This window comes from Melitaea cinxia, chromosome 2, assembly GCF_905220565.1.
Source record: "Melitaea cinxia chromosome 2, ilMelCinx1.1, whole genome shotgun sequence".
NCBI classification, from domain to species: Eukaryota; Metazoa; Arthropoda; class Insecta; order Lepidoptera; family Nymphalidae; genus Melitaea; species Melitaea cinxia.
The window spans coordinates 5,036,462-5,055,725 of NC_059395.1; positions in this window are offsets into that span (position 1 = coordinate 5,036,462).

The window sequence follows — 19,264 nt, forward strand, 5'->3', positions numbered from 1 at the left end:
GATAACTCTGAACTAACAAATTTGTAATTTTACTATTACTATATAAGATTTTAGATTAACATGGTTACTTCTATTACTAAACTATTCAAAAATGGATGTGGTAGTGTGTAGTCTCGTGAACAAGACATTCGCAGTTAATGTCGAAGTATCGAGTTTCGTAAAATAAAAATAAAAAACATGGTAAATATCCCGTTTTTGAATAGTTTTACGTTTACTGTTCCTGTACTTTATATGAGTCGTGCAGCCATTGCTATCTAAGTTATTTTTTGATAAGGTTATGAACTTCCATTAATATGATTTTAATCCGGTTTTTTATTGTCATACCGTATTTATATATCTTTATTGTAAAACCAAATAGTATGTAAATAAATAAAATGTATATTAAGTGTCCACGTAAAACTTAACAAGCAATAGAAACACGTTTACGAAATACGTTTTACATAAATTTAGTAAGAAAAAAAATAATATAAAATAACTGATTGCTTCTAATTATTACACTTTGAAACAAATAACCGCTTTTTTATCATTAGATCGTTACGTTTTATAATGTAATGTACAAAGCATCACGCTTCTACTCATCGGTAGCTAAATCGTAGTTATAATTATACACAAACTTGAAACTGCGAGGGTTTTTCAAATAAAATAATAATATTATAAATATTAATTACTTTTACCATTTTTGTCAATAAAATTAACGTGAATAGGTTTCACCGACATTTAGAACCACTGATTACTTCACGCAACGAATCCCTATTAACTGATTTTGATTTTTTTCTATAAAATGTAATATGTTTATAATTTATATATTCTAAATTAACATGTCGTTTCACTCAACATCGTAATTTTGTTAGATTCTTGACATGACATTTAAAAAAGTTAAGTATAATTTACAGTAGTAAAAATATAATTATAAAAGTTTTGATATGTATTTATTTAATTTCGATTTAAGATCGGAAGTCCACATCACTGACATTTTAATTTCACAATTATTAAAGTAATATTATGATAAATTGTTAAACATATTTTTTTTATGAATAATGAATGATATGTTAGCGTGTCATTACATCGTAAATCGTAATTTTGTTGGACTTTTGATACAATATTTTTAAAAAGTAAGTACAATGTAGTGAAAATATTCACTACTAATATTATCGAATAATAAATTATTTTATATTTATTTAATAGAGATTTTATTAACCGACTTCCAAAAACGGAGGAAGGTTCTCAATTCGATTGAAATTTTTTATGTACGTTACCTTAGAACTTTTAACTGGCTGATTTGAAATTGTGAAAGCTGACGCTTGTCACGTGGTCGTATTTAAATATGATTGAGATCTTTTTGAGTAATAAATAATTTAATCTTTTTGAGTAATCTTTGATAATGTGTATTTACTTGACTATCTTTTTAACCGACTTCAAAAAAAGGAGGAAAAAAAACATATACGGTCGAATTGAGTATAACCACTCAATTCGACCGTATATGTTTTTTTTATGTATGTTCGGGGATAACTCCGTCGTTTATGAACCGATTTTGATAATTCTTTTTTTGTTGGAAAGAAGATATCCCTAGTTTGGTAATTGAAAGTTTGGTACCTTGATAATGAAACCAGGATCTGATGATGTGATCCCAGAGAAATCGAGGGAAACTCTCGAAAATTCGCATAACTTTTTATTGGGTGTACCGATTTTAATAATTTTTAGTTTAACTGAAAGCCGATGTTTATCATGTGGTCACATTTAAATTTCATTGAGATCTGATTACAACTTTTGGAGTAATCTTTGATAATGCGTATTTACTTGACTATTTTTTCGTCTACGTTGTATTACTTGTCGATATTATTGAAGTCGGTTTTCCTTCGTTTGCCTGCAAACACAATTATCGTCTACCTACTTTAAGTAGATGCTTATTAATTGCCTTTGCCTAGGAGTAAAATGTTTACAGCATGATTCAATTCAGTTCACGTGTGACTGTTCCACCGTATTTGTGATATAAGTACCATAAACATTTTGTAAAATTATTAGACAGCTTAAAAATAAAATTAAATAGTCACATCTAATGTAATACTCACTTAAAGACGAAATTAGACATTACGCTAGTTTATAAAAATAAAGAGAATGAAATTATTATGCAAATAAAATTATAAATAGTTGTACGGGTCAACGCACATTGAGCAATATGATTGTTTTGCTAATTAGTAACCTCTTTAATTTAGCTGATTTATTACGAAATTGTTATTTTTCTTATGCAGATTTCTAATGAAATTGATATTTGTTTGCTACGAATGACGTCAAATGACGTCTGTACTTCTGCCTATATATACACAAAATAATCTTAATAAATTTAGTGTTAGATCGACTTTCATTGGGTTTGGTTTCCCTCATAACCTTCCCTCACATGTCATCTCTCACTCAACCATAGACTGTACCATACAGTTTTTTGGTCCTTCGAGAATACAGCCTTGCTGCTGACAAGCTGCGCAGTCATTCTGAACCTGCAAGCTAGAAGACAACAGTCTTACTTCGAGGATACATACAGTTTTTTGGTCCTTCGAGAATACAGCCTTGCTGCTGACAAGCTGCGCAGTCATTCTGAACCTGCAAGCTACAAGACAACAGTCTTACTTCGAGGATACATACAGTTTTTTGGTCCTTCGAGAATACAGCCTTGCTGCTGACAAGCTGCGCAGTCATTCTGAACCTGCAAGCTACAAGACAACAGTCTTACTTCGAGGATACATACAGTTTTTTTGGTCCTTCGAGAATACAGCCTTGCTGTTGACAAGCTGTGGATTTCCATCGACGTTTGGAAGATAATACAGCAACTTCAAGCAAAATACAAGCTTTCTATAAGACAACAGTCTTTCTTCGAGGATCATACAGTTTTTTGGTCCTTCGAGAATACAGCCTTACTGCTGACAAGCTGCGCAGTCATTCTGAACCTGCAAGCTACAAGACAACAGTCTTACTTCGAGGATACATACAGTCGTTGATCCTTCGAGAAAAAATAAATATTCCTTCGAGAAATCGCTCAAGAAAACAGTCAATCAAGACTATAAACTCTACGGATTTCCATCGACATTTGGAGAATCCACATACAGTGGCCACAACGCTCACGTGGAATTTGTGTGACTGCGAATCGGTTGACTGGCTTCCCAGAAGCGGGTTCCACCAGTTAAATTGAGAAGGCGCAATCAAGGTCGCACTATCCACTGAGAGATTGGCCTGGACCCCTGAAGACGGTCCTATCAATTTTACATCAACGTCAGCATTAAAAAATAAATATGGAAAATATCCTGCAACGACAACAAGAAATTGTCGAAGCAATAAAAAGGATAGAGAGGAACTTCAACAAAGATTCCGTATCCCGGAAGACCCGTAAATACTTGGACGAGCGACTCGATGTCCTTGACAAATTATGGGCCGAGTTCCAAGGTAACGACCAACGGTTGTCGCTCTACCATAACGATACTGATCCTTATTTTAAAGAAAATCAATACGTACAGGCAAGAGAATACTTTGATTCTGTACGCATCAAGGTAGCGTCATTTTCGCCAGCAAGGGAGACTTCTGTGTCACCGACACCAGGAGCTGGCAAACCACTGGAATCACCTGCGATTCCGACAACACCAAAGCTGCAGCCAAGACTCACATTGCTAACAAGTTCAAATGCCACTAAGATCTCAACGTCGGATCGAGGTCAGGCAACAGAATTGATGTCACTGCAAAGAACAAACTTCCGAGCTTTTCATCGACAAATAAATCGCTTGAAAGTAGATGAAATCCAAGACAAATGGGAGCTGGAAGACGAGTTACGCAACATACAAACGCGCTGGAACGCAATAGACGCTTTGCACTTGCAAATAGATAATATCCTACAAGGATCGGACACCCAGTACGATAGTGAGTTTTACGCCTACGAAGATTCATATAAGTCAATCAAAAGGGCGTTGAATCTTAAACTCACATCGACCATTCATCACGAAAAATCGACACCACAGATCGACTTGCCTACATTTACAGGCAAATATACGCAATGGCCTACGTTTTATGACTTATACGTAGAAAGTATTCATAATAACAATTTGATTACAAAAACTCAGAAGATGCAACACCTAAAGAGCAACTTACGAGGAGATGCTGAACGAATCATCCAACATCTAACTATCTCAGCGGACAACTACGACACAGCGTGGGAATTGTTGACACACAGATATAACAATCCACAATTGTTATTTACTAAACAAATCGAAATCTTTATCAATCTGCCAGCCGCTCAAAAACAATCAGCGTACGAGATTAGACGTATTTACGACACGTCAATGGAATGTATCTACGCTATTAAAAACCTGGGTATCGATACAAGTACCTGGGACCCATTACTAGTTCATATTATTACAAAAAAGCTGGATACAGTCACCTATAACGACTACAAGGAAGCCCGGAAAATGCCACGAGAATTACCTTCACTCTCGGAGCTAATGGACTTCTTAGAGAGCAAATTCATCGCTTTAGAACCAAGCGGCATAAGAGATAGATAAATGTTGTCATCATTCAAAAAATATAATCAACAAAAATCAGTTAATAACAAGACTTACAAGCCTCAATTTCAAAAGGAACATCGGTATGGAAAATTAATAAACAAAGAATATCAAAGCGTTGCGACATACATGTCAAATTGCCCGATTTGTGACAAGAAACATCCCTTATACAAATGCGAAAGGTTTATCAAATTAACACCGGGCGAACGTTATCGAATTATCGAAGATTTTAATCTTTGTCATAATTGCTTGTACACACATAACAAGAATTTATGTACGTCAATGAAAAAATGCAAACTATGTAAAAAGAGTCATAACACAATGTTACATGACGCCTATACTATAAACATTAATAAGCAGTCTACAAACTCGCTGACTGACATGTCTAGTGGGTCATCAACCCAACTGAATACTCAAACTCCGCAAAAATATCAAGTGTCCTCCTGTGTCCTGAATAGACAGGATAGTACTAAGACTACTAAGAAATATGTGAAAAGTAATAAAAAATATGAAAAGAACAAAACCAAATTTTCTGTAAACGAGGACCTTCTACGAGCCTTATTAAAAAATCAAACAAGTATCATAGAAGCGCAATATAACATTCTTCAGAGGAATGAAGTTATATTAAACAAGCAATTCGGAATACTACAGAAATGTCTAACGAATCTTTCTTTTGCTAGTAATCGAACTGAGAAGATAGCTAACAATGAATTACGCATTTTGTCATCCTCAGTCTCAGCTATGATTATATCAAACCTACGACACTTGCAAGAAAGCGTTATAAACACTTTAACAAGCCTCGCAAACGGTCATTTAGACGATCATTTTTGCTGCCTGAACAATTGGAAGAACAATTAAATATCATATACCGACATATACCGAATGACCTGACTTTGCCTGCCGATAAAAACGATTTTAAAGAACTTTATAAGCTAATGAAGGTTAACGGCGACATTGGTTCTTCTTATTTGATAATCGAAATCAAGATCCCTTTGGTAATTAAGGAAAATTTTGAACTGGATAGAGTAATAACCCTTCCTCAGCAGCATTATAACGTAGAATTTATCGCACCATACATTGCATTCAATCTACAAAAGGACTTACTACTCATCTTGACAGAATCAGATGTAGAAAATTGTGTCCACATACAGACAAACAAATTATTATGCGCTCTCGATAAGCCGATATACGAATTACAAATAACCAGCGGAATGTGTAACTTGAGTATACACAATACAACAATATGTAAAACAAAGGAGGCACCATGTCGCGTGCGCTGGGTCAAGTTACATAACAATAACATGTGGCTTTATTCCTGCTGTGGGAAATGCACAGTGCGCATATTTTGCATTGACACTGGAGTTGTATTGACAACACTGACCGGGAATGGCTTTTTACAAATCGGTCAAGGTTGTACAATAAAAGGTGACACCTTCTCTATATTCACTCAAAATAGTTATATGAGCCAAGTTAAGGTCCAAGAAAACATACCGATCCCAGCCGATTATTCAATATTAAATTCCATAATAAATACTTCGGATTTCCAACTGTTTACACCCGAGGATCATGAAGACTTGTGGCGCGGGATGAAGTCTCAGATCATTAACCTCAAGGAGCAGGAAAACGCATCACTCAGTATACACGATATACATCAGTACTCTGTCTTGTATATAATCTTAGGGTTTATCATTGTTGCGGGATGTCTCTACGGTACCATGCGATATCGCAGAAACAAAATTATACAGAGCAGTGCTGTGAAAGACGTCTCCACGACCGCAGTTCCAGTTGCAGCAGATAAGAACGAAGACCAGGAGGCCCCTGCTCCCCCGAGCGCGCGACCGCGATTCGTTCGACTGGACATACCAATTAAAGAGTAGTGCAGTGATGATTATTATATAAGTTATTTAAATCTAGGTACTTAAATTTTAATTGTATTGTTATTATTGTTATTGTAGATTTTAATATCAAAATTATCTTTCTTCTTTGAGTCGGCAGGATGTACGGGTCAACGCACATTGAGCAATATGATTGTTTTGCTAATTAGTAACCTCTTTAATTTAGCTGATTTATTACGAAATTGTTATTTTTCTTATGCAGATTTCTAATGAAATTGATATTTGTTTGCTACGAATGACGTCAAATGACGTCTGTACTTCTGCCTATATATACACAAAATAATCTTAATAAATTTAGTGTTAGATCGACTTTCATTGGGTTTGGTTTCCCTCATAACCTTCCCTCACATGTCATCTCTCACTCAACCATAGACTGTTCCATACAATAGTAATTTTTTTCCTTGAAAGTATGTTTCATGACATAAATAAAGGAGGGGTATCGATAAGGTAAGAAAATCGGCCCCTTTTAAAAAAAATTTCTTTTATATTTTTTAGTTAGTGTATGACTCATATTTAAAAAAAATATAGATTATTTCGTGGAGGTCCTGTTATTTAACTTTGATTGAAGCACTCTATATATGTATGGCATAAAAGTAGTATAAGATAAAAATATTTTTATTTCAGATATAATAACCTACGAAAGAAACAACATTCATTATATGACATTATTTTTTATTAAAAATCCTATTCTAGGCCTACTCTGAATCGTCTGACCATCCACACTGCGTATCAGCAGCAGCATCTTGTATACAACTGCTGAAGTCCACAACTCGTTGTGCTCGGCGTTCGTATCTTTCATACGATAAATACCATATAACTGATGCTATGTGAGCACAACAGCCAACGGTGCGCGCTCCTACTTTGCACTGACAATACCACGCTTCTATGGTGGTGGCATTATATTGTAGCCATAGATTGTATACTTTAGAAGAGATATGTCTTATTATATTGTCATTTTCCCGATGCACAAAGATTGTATAAAGTCCCTCAGCATCTAAATGTTCTTTTGTGTCCCCTTTGATTTCGTGAAAAAGCCGCTTGAAGGGGCGAAACACTACGAAACACGATACGCGAATCACGAAATGCGAAAAAATTACGGAAAAATGAATAGTGTGTAGCCACCTTAACCATGTAACGCGAAACAGACGTAAAAGTCGCGAAACGCGAAAACGTTGCGAATAGTGTGTAGCAGGCTTAAACCGTTGAGAGGGTACTTGTAGAAGTATTTTATTATAAACACCGCCTACCCAGCGAACGCAATTAAGATAAAATAAACACTGATAATGTGAGTATGGAAACTTGACCTAACGTACTATAAAAAGTTTTATTACACCATGAGCGCATTTTTTTAGCAAATCAGTTTTTTTATATATTGTGCCTTGGCTGTCGGGTAACGTGTAGACGCAACAATAAAAGTGCTAAAAAAATGCGCTCTGTATACAATGATCACGAGAATGCTCCAAAAAAGCGATTTTTCTTGAAAAACGACGTTTAGACTTCACTTTACGGTATAAGTTTCCCTAGAAAATGGGACTATATATAATCATATTTATACGCACCATTAAATATGGGTCCTCTAGTATTTAGAAAGAGACAAAATTTTGGAAAACAACAGAAGTCAGTTTTTGTCAAAATAGGGGCCGATTTTCTTAGCTTATCGATACCCCTCCTTTAATTGAATAAATAAGAAGAATATTTTGAAATAAATTGCTATATCATTAGACTATAAAATGTATTCTCGTTTGGGGAATACGTTAATAAAACAAAAATTCGACCTTTGCGAAGTACACGTCTCCTTATTAATATGTATATAATAGCTTGACTTGAAGGCATATTTCTTGTATATATTTGATATAATCTGTGGAAAATATTATACCGCATTTGTTGTTGCTTACTACGGTTATGGCGCTGGATGTCCATGTGTTTATATATTGTTTTCTAATATTTACACGAATTTCAATCATTATAGGTAGGTGTTTATGTAAATAACTGGGACTAACGGTTTTATATTTGATACTCTATATATATTTTGACAATTTTTATCTACATTTAGAGTCTCAAATTAAGTAGCGTTCCAGACGCCATCTTTTGGGACTCTATGAACAAGCGTTTGTACACATCAGCGTTATAGCTGTAGTAAGACGATCCACAGTGAATACCCACACACGTTATAGTTTCCAATATATATATAGGAAACGTTGAAATTTTTCATATGATTTATATTAGCTTAAGACCGAATAAAAAACCATAGCTTAATTGGCTAAGAGCGCCGACACGGTGAGCCGGTTCGGGTGCGATCCCCGCTGGAACGGTCGGTATTTTTTATATTATATTAAAATATTTATAATTTACTCATGTATGGGTATTACACAAAAAAAAAAACCACAAACAGATTCTAAGTTACTTCTAAAAATTATGATAATCAGTCTGGTACCTTAGCAGTTAAAGATAATCAAAGTTACTTTGTAATCAGTTTAAAATCAGATTCAGTGTGTAATAATCATATAACATAAAATAGGTTATTCAGAAATAAACATAACATTTTCATGAAAGGCCAATATTTCCACTTCCCTGAACCAGTGACTTAGCATTGTGTCTGCATCCGTTTTGCATTCAGAGCCGGTCCTGTTCTGTATTCTTAGTCTGGAGTATTCGATTCATGTACTATGTGTGTCATAGGTGTAATATATTCTATCCTAAAACAACATTGTAACTTTCATTTGCAGTCGTGACTTTGTAAGGTTGAATTAGTCTACATTGTATGTTTACAGTTTGTGTGTTGTATATTTCGACTCAAACTCGAGAGCATTGCATCGTACTGACAAATAAAGATAAGAAGATTTCGTTGCAACGTTTTAAAATAAGTAACATGTATGTATTGAAATACATTGACATCACTCTGATGTAGCGGTGCTTGTGCCGTGTAAGACTCACCGGCGTGTGGGTTCGATTCTTGCTTGGGATGGATATTTGTATTTGTATAGTTGTTTTTATCTGGTCTGGGTGTATGTCCTTGCAGGTCTTCCTCGGAGAGTAGGTTAAGCTGTCGATCCGTGAGTACTAATATACTAGTGATAATAGAAATCTGATAGCGATCGTTACAAATAGTTAAGAATATATCAGCTAAACCGCAGTAGAGTAGAGTAGTAGCTCTGACCCTTCTTTTACACGGAAAATGAGGTCTAAGCCCAGCTAATCAATAAGTATATACAAAGTCGAAAAAAAAACATTGTTTAGAATGTTTTAGTTAATCACAAGTACCTACTTGGCCTTAAAATTCACAATATTAACTTTAGAACATTTAAAACGAGTTGTAAGAAGGTTTTTATTAAAAGAGTTTATAGAACAAAACAGTTCTCCGCACGAACACAGAAATAGTCCTAGTAGATGGTAGAATAGTATAGTAATATGAATGCGGTTGTTTGTACTGACTAAACAAAAGTTTCATGTATGCTTGAGAATCTAAATGAACATTGTAATTAAAAATGTTTCTTGCAATTTATTGATGGTAAGATCATTACAAAAAATATTTTAATTATTCTACTAAAACTATGTACTTTATTTATTATTTTATATATATATAAAGGTATATCCGTAGGCTTATAATGCCCGTGCTTTTATTATTCCAATTTTTATTTTTGTTAGTAATCGTTACTTGGTACCTACATTACTGCAGCTTACGTTAAGAAAACCAATTATTCTATCTTAGTGTCCCTGATGCAGACGTGAGTCCACCGACCAAAATTACACTAACTTAATTGATATCTTACATGCAAAAAGATATTTTTATTTTTTGCTTTTTTTAATATTTTTATTTTTAGTATATACTTTATTAAGACTTATGCGTAAAACATTTTAGAAGTAAAACTTGACCATTGCTTAGGGAGTTAGCTGGGACGTTAGCGATCCTGTGGCGTCCTACAATGACGATGAGGGCACCGCTAGGTTTTAGTCGGGAGCAGGCTGGTGCCTGCGTGGTGGTGCCTTCTTGTTTTTATACAAGTGGATCGACGAACAAGTGTATGGTCCACCTGTAGGAAAGCGATTACCATAGCATATAGACACCTGCAACACCAAACGCATCGCAAGCGCGTTGCTGATCCTACTCTCAAATCCCCCCAACAGCTCTGGTCACCTTAGTCACGACAGAAACACAGCACTGCTTGAAAGCAGTACTATTTAGCTGTGACCTTCTATAAGGTCGAGGTACTTCCCCAATCGGGTTGCTCCTAATTTGAGCAGCATAATTCTTGCTGTGCCCTACCTATGTTGTTTTGTTGTATTACATTAGAGCGAAAATTATCTTTGACAGATTAAAGATCTTTGACAATTTAGTTGTAATCAGATTAGCAGTAGAAAGTTAAATAATTCTGAAATTACCTACAGACATCACAGCACTCGGTATTTAGTTTAAATACCATGGAACTCAAAATCTTCAGAAATATTTTAGTTCACATTATTTAGCTTCGCTACGTTATTATATTATTAAACGTAGACAACATAATTATGATATTATTTTTAATATGTATGATTAACTGATATTTTTATGTGATTTCTATCAACAAACTAAATGTATGAGTAGTGACATGTGACAAATTATCTTGTCAATCTGTTCAACTGATCAGAAGGTGTAATTCGTGTTTTTGATTTGATTGATTGATCATAAATGAACAAAAATGGATAATGTTTTTTTACGAACGTATATTATTACTTATATTATATTATTTGATGATGGTGATTCAGCCTGTAACATCCCACAGCTGGGAATAGGCATCTTTCTCCATGTAGGAGAAAGACCGCAGCTTAATCCACCACGTTGCTCCACTGTGGTGGGCGTGTACATTTCCTACTATGAGTAACGATCCCTACCTGGTATTTATGGTAACAACTGGGGCTGAAAACTTACTTTGGTCTCAAAAACACTACGGGGAGACCCACAAGGTCAGACATCTAAACTAGAAAGAAATATCGAACAAGCAAAGCGACGGTGTTTTAGGCGCCAACACGAACGCGCTTATTAAAGTGTGATTTTTTTTACGAATGTTTAACTGAACTTAATAAATGTTACGATGACCTTTATTTATTTGTTATTAACAAACATGCCATTACATAGATATTTTAATGAAAAAAAAAAGAAACAAAATTATTAATAAAATTCATTACTCTTTTAAATAATGTTTTTAACCCACTTCCAAAAAAGGAGGAGGTTCTCAATTCGACTGTATTTTTTTTATGTATGTTACTTCAAAACTTTTGACTGGGTATACCGATTTCGACAAATTTTGTTTTAATCGAAAGGTGGTGTGTGTCATTTGGTTCCATTTAAATTTATTTGAGATCTAACAACTACTTTTCGAGTTATATCTTATAATGCGTTTTTACTTGACGCTTTTTTCGTTTTTTATAATCCGATTTTGATAATTCTTTTTTTGCTGGAAAGGAGATATCTCTAGTTTAGTACCATGATAAGGAAACCAGGATCTGATGATGGGAGCCCAGAGAAATCTCTCGAAAACACGCAATAAATTTTTACTGGGTGTACAGATTTTGATAATTTTTAATTTTATTGAAAGCTGGTGTTTATCATGTGGTCACCTTTAAATTTTATCGAGATCTGAACAGATCAGAACTACTTTTTGAGTAATCTTTGATAACGCGTATTTACTTGACTATTTTTTCGTCGAACTACGTTGTATTACTCGCCGATGTAATTGAAGTCGATTTTTTTTTTCGTTTTATATTGATACAATTGTGTTTAAAATATTACATAAATGTTGTTATTGTTTTTATGATAATTATAAGGAATGCTAAGGACACATTATTACGTTATTACTGCCAAACATTGTTCTGCAATATGAAAAAGAACATCCTATTCTAAGACACAACAAACATACACAAATTTTTTTTTATAAAGATCAGTCAAACCGTTTCCGAGATGTTCAGTAACGAACAATGTGACATGAAATTTTTCTACATTAGATTATCTGCTGGACTCAAGTACGGTACACACCATTGCTTATTTTTTACTTTAAAAGTCATCTTAGTGTTATTAGATTACATTTGTTTCGATATTGCCGAATGTTTTATTCTTATTTCTTAAGTGTAAATATAAAAAATACACCTTAAAATAAAATTGTACCATATTGAAACTGATTATTGTGCATTATAAAGTTTAACAGACCCGTGTCGATATGCGTATCTCAATTTACAATTATCAATTCCACTAACAAGTATCTATCTCTAAGAGTATCTGCAGCGCAAGCTTGGCCGTAAGTTTTAAGGTATTAACACGAAAAGTACACTTAGGTACAACGAGACAGAAATTTGTCCTACAGAAACTTACAACACAGAAATTCTCTAGTGTTCTATATTTTATAAATTAACTTTATGGAAGTTTTTAGTCAAGTTTCCCCGTGAACCAAGTTTTAATATAAGTTTCATGAATGCCATCATGAACTGTGTCAATTTTTCTCTAACAAACTTAATTTACAGCGTTGTAGATACAGAGGGGTTTGTACGCAAAATAGCGTAATATGTATTTTGTTTTCTTTTTTCAATAATACACAAATAATTTCCCAAAACGAACTGTCACCTCCAGAAAAAGTATTCTTCACTTTGTTATATTCGTATAGATAGTAATAGATTTGCACTCAAACATATATCTAAAACGGTAAAGTAGCGTGTCTATTCTATTACAGATAGAAAACTTAGGAATTTTTTTACTGACGCTGCAGAACTAACTTCGTCTTTCCTGGAAACAATTAAAAAATTTTCAGTCGCATTTCTTCGGATTCGGAAACAAGGGAATAGTTTTAAGACGTTTAAATTGGATTTTAGTTTAAAGTCTGTTGGTATCGTTACGCGTTTAAGTTTGTATCAACATTTTTCATTTGTTTTAAGACACACAAGAAGATAGTTAAAATATATGGTGATAATTATATTGTGTACTTCACGTTGGCGCAACGGTCACAGCACTGGTTTGTGGCTGTTGCGCTGGCGGTTGCGGGTTCGATCCCCGCACATTACAAACATTTGTATTGCCCATACAGATATTTGCCGTGGTCTGGGTGTTTGTGCAGTCCTTGTGGGTCTCCTTACAGTGCTTCGGAGAGCATGTAAAGCCGTCGGTCCGAGTTGTTATCATGTACACCTGATATCGATCGTTACTCATAGGAGGAAATATATCCGCCAACCCGCATTTGAGCAGCGTGGTTAATTAAGCTCTAATCCTTCTCCTACACGGGGAAAGAAACCTATGCTGAACAGTAGGATATTACAGGCTGAAACGTTAGATTTTGTGCTGATTTCTACTGTGATATGGTGTGTAATCTAATACTAATCATTCTATATAAAAAAATTAGTTGTTATCGAATTGGTATATTCCAGTACATCCTTATATTAGAAGAAGGAAAAAGACGGTAAATGGAAGGAATTCGAATTAAGAAAACCGAGTTCCAAAATTGAAATAAAGCCATTATAAAAATTTGAATCGAAAATATAACTTCGTATTATTTTATAGATATTTTTAATCAAGAAACACTAAAAACGGTGTTTTACGATCTTCATAAAATACATTACTAACGTCACTAAGAAAAGGTCTAGTAGATTTGTGTAAGGAATTCGATAAAAATCTTTATGAAGACTTTTTTATTGTCAGTTTTACTGACTGCTTATATATGTTTTTTATATTATATTTTGTATTAGTTACGCCGATGACATGATGATGCTGAGCCCATCGATCAGCGCAATAAGACGATAGTTGTCTATATGTGGAGTGTATGCTGAGGCTCTAAGAAAGCTATGATTTTTAAGGCAGGTTCAAAAGGCTATAAAACCATACCTGAGGTATCGCCCTACAGATCACCGCTACTTAGGGTGACCAGCTTCAAGTACTTGATTGGGTAACTGGAAACTTGGATATAATAAGGACATAGACAGGGAGCAAAGCTACTGTCAGGGCTGTCAGTTCGATGCAACATGCTGGCTCGCAGATTTGCACGTTGTATGGAAGATGTCAAAATAACTCTATTTAAAGCCTTCTACCAATCATTTAATATATCCAATCTGTGAACCAGCTATAGCTTGCGTGCTTACAGCAACCTCCACGTTCAATACAATAATCTATTCAGGATACTGTTGAGGCTGCAGTGGTGCTGCAGTCTCAACAGTACGGCGTCAGTGATGTTCGCGGAAAGGTGCGTTGATGACTTTGAAAAATTTCTTGGTGCGCGTCATTACTTAAGTATTTCCGTGGCAGTTACAATAGTATTCTTAAAGTATTTGGAGATAGATGGAACAGTCCAATGCTGCGAAATTGGATGAAACTCCATGTGATATAACGAATCATTTAAATTTTTAATACAAAAATAATTTTTAACAAAAAAAAAAAACCGACTTCAAACAGGAAACTAAAAAGTGAAAAATAAATTTACCTAGTACAAAGTAATTCGTATTTTGATTTAGTTAATCAGAAATGATTAAATAAATATTTTATAATTTTGAAGTCGGTGCCAAGTAAAACAATAACTACTCTAGTATCTACTCGTAAGTTGTATTCAGTTTTCTTTCATAATTTGTTTCATTGACTATTAGGTTGAATACTGTTATTATTCTGTCATTGTTTTAACATATCTAATAATATTTTTTGTACTTGTTTGTTGTGTGTGTGTTGTTTGTATTTGTTATTGTAGCCAGGTTGTTGTAGTATTTACTTGGCACCAACTTCAAAATTATAAAATATTTATTTAATCATTTCTGATTAACTAAATCAAAATACGAATTACTTTGTACTAGGTAAATTTATTTTTCACTTTTTAGTTTCCTGTTTGAAGTCGGTTTTTTTTTTGTTAAAAATTATTTTATTTTACAATTTTTAGTGATGGGTAGACCTAACAAGGATTCTTTTTCTCTTGTGTCGGGGGTCCGGAAACATACATAATACACAAGCACAAACACCCAAACAATGACAAACATCTATATGGCCAATACAAATGTCTGTCGTGCGCGGAGATTGAACCCACTAACGCCAGCGCAACAGCCGGTGCTGTGACCGCTGCGCTAAGGCGTCGACATACTGTGAGTAAAGTTCGCTATCAGGTGTACGTAATAACAACCGGGACTGACAGCCTAGCGTGTTCTCTAAGGCTAGGTTGGGAGAACCACAAGGATTAACAACTAGACCGGAAATAAATATTTGTATAAACATAAATATCCACTCCGAGCGGGAATAGAACCCGCGACCGTCGGTGTTTAGGCGCCGCCAACACGGCACATGCACCATTATATCAAAGCGGTCGTCAAACAGCAAAAGGTAACTGCTGTAAATTGTTGAGAAATTCCCTCGAGTGTTTATGGGCTCCATCATCAAACCTGATCTTGCGACACAGATGATCACACAGCAGGTAACTGCTATAAATCGTTGAAAAGTTCCCTCGACTATCTTTCGTCTCTATCATCAGACTGTAATGGCACTTGTAACTCATATAGGTGCAAAGTTCTCATCAATAGAAACGAATTAAGTTCAAACACCAGGTAATTGCTATAAGTCGTTAAAGAGTTCCCTCGACTATCTTTCGTCTCCATCATCAGACTGAAATGGCACTTATAACTCATACATATGCAAAGTTCTCATCAATAGAAACGAATTAAGTTCAAACAGCAGGTAATTGCTATAAATCGTTAAAGAGTTCCCTCGACTATCTTTTGTCTCCATCATCAGACTGAAATGGCACTTATTACTCATACAGGTGCAAAGTTCTCATCAACAGAAACGAATTAAGTTCAAAAACCAGGTAATTGCTATAAATTGTTAAAGAGTTCCCTCGACTATCTTTCTTCTCCATCATCAGATCGACTCCAGACCTTTATTAAATAGTAGTGCTTTATAGTACTTAATGAAAACATGATTAAATTTACTAGTCACCCTTACGATTTTTGAAAGTTTCCCTCGATTTCTCTGGGATCCCATCATCAGATCCTGGTTTCCTTATCATGGTACCAAACTATGAATATCTCCTTTCCAACAAAAAAAGAATTATCAAAATCGGTTCATAAACGAAGAAGTTATCTCCGAACATACATAAAAAAAAAAAAAAAAAAATATATATACGGTCGAATTGAGTAACCTCCTCCTTTTTTGAAGTCGGTTAAAAATGGTACTATTTTAAATATTTGCATGAACACAAATATTCACTCCGAGCGGGAATCGAACCCGCGACCGTCGGTGTTTAGGCGCCGCCGACATGACACACAAAGAGAAGAAACAGACAGAGAAGTTACAGTAATAGTATAAAATTATTTTGTATGGGTTTCATAAACGTTTCGAACAAACAGAATCAACTTTACTAAAAGCCTCAAATCTGTTTTAACTTACTATAATTTTTTTCGTTAATATATAATTTGTATAAGAATAGTCTGTCAGTAATAACTTGTCACGACATTTCATCGTACATCATGGATTTGTGTGATTTTTGATACAATCTTATAAAATGTCAAGTCGAGTATAATTTGGTGAAACTACTTACTTTTATAATATTAAATTAAATATTTGGAATGCATATTACTGGAATTCTGAATAATCAGGTTTTTTTGTGATTTTTTGATGTTTCCATACAATTCCAAAGAAGTATCTGTCGATATATGTAGCAGACGAGAGCAGTGAAAAAAAAGGACGTCCAATCTACATGCCTTCGTGTCTGGCCGTTGATAATGCTTGTTGTAAATAGAGAGTAAGGGAACTTTCAACATCAAAAATTTGAAGTATCTACGAAGTAAAGTAACTTTGTTTTGAAACTTTAGTAATAGACACACCTTCGATATGAAACTAACTTCTAGAAGGTCAATAAACAAATATCTGCCACGAAGATCAAAATTCTAAGGTATAATTTAGGTATAGATTTGTCATGAGGATACAATGTAAGTTCTTACTAAGATAAATCTTCAACCACTTGACTTTGTAGTTTGATCTGTACATTTTGGGGATACAGAGACCCTATTTGTTTAGAACAATGTAGATAATATCTAACTTAAAATGCAGAGCATCATGACTAGGCAAATACCACATCCTTACAGAAGATTACAACTAGATAGTAATAATTTAGCTGGAAATATTAATATTATAAGAGTTATGGAAATCGAATTCACGGTCGAATATCACCCAAATAGTCATATCATTGATATAAATTGATGTAACAGTCTATGAATTATGTATAATATATTTTTCACAGGGCATCGTTATGGTGAAGAGCTTAGTAAGAATGATGGAGGGACTAACAGTTAGAACAAAAGATTAATTTCATAAAACTTTGAAGTAGATTCGAGGTAGGTACTCTTAATAGTTATAATACTATATCCGTGCGGACAAAGTCGCGAATAATATTTGCTTTATTCGTTTGTCACATTTTTTAAAGATCTTTTCAAAAATTGTTGTTTGACAAATTTTGGAATTCCGTACATATATGATGCAAAGGGCTGCTGCTTTATTGGAACGAAGTTCCTTACGGCAGGCTTGACATTTGGCTGGGCGACCGAACTGAAAAAAATGTGATACTAAAACCGTGAGAAAAATATATGACGGAAGTGACGTAATATCAGTCACACGACTGTATAATATGACGTTTGTAAAACTAAAATATTACAAGTAAACTTTTTTTTAATTATTTATGTAATTTTATATAACGACAAAAATAAATGAAGACACATTTTTTTTATTTCACGTAATAGTTTGAATTATTATTATTATTATTATTTTGTTTGATTTATTTTATTTTACGGTATTTGTTCTTTTTTAAAATACTAAATTTCTTAAATACTTTTATGTTCTTAATTAAAAACCAATCAACAAAATTAAAAAAAAAATCAAGAACTAGAAAATATATATTACTTGCTGACTCGGCAAAGGTTGTCTTGCCGCTAAACGCTTTTAAAAATAGGGGTTGATCGTAGAGGTTTGAAAATTTAGGTTTGTATGTATTTTTTATGTTGTATCATAAAAACATAAAAAATATAGAATTTATCTAAAAATTAAAAAAAAATTAGGGGTGGAACCCTTAACATTTAGGGGGATGAAAAATAGATGTTGTTCGATTCTCAGACCTACCCAATATGCACACAAAATTTCATGAGAATCGGTTAAGCTGTTTCGGAGGAGTTTAACTACAAACACCGCGACACGAGAATTTTATATATTAGATAAAATTCGACATATTTTTTTTTCAAATTGTGTTGCTTCTATACTACCCGAAAGAACTTCGTTCCTACCTGGTGTCCCATGTTACTTATTTTCTCTAAAGACTTTTATTTTTACTTAATTATACTTTATAAATAGATTGTAAACAAGGGTTAAAGAAGAGTTAACTCGTAGACAGATTGTATAATGCAATAGATGGAGCTATGGCTATTTAGCCACTTTTTCTTGACAACCCAAAATCATAATTAATATTAGTTTTAGAAATTAAATTATATAATTACAAATTGATAAATAATAAATATCACATATACATTGTTACAAGACAGAACCAATGTAACAATAGTACTATATAGGTACCTACTTATCTAAGCATATATTTTTAATGTAGGATAATTCTATCAAATTATAGTTCAGATTTAATCTTTTGAAAGCTCGTATCGAAAATAAATCAAAATTATAATGTAAGATAAAACGATGTATTTATTTATTCATAAAACAATTGTTTTGAACGATAAAACAAACAGTTTTAATGTGTTTCTGGGTAAAAGTCATCGTCATAGTTTCTTCAAAATGTCTGTAAAACCAATACGTATAAATGTTATTGAGAAACATCGCAAACGTAAATACTATTAAACTCTAATATC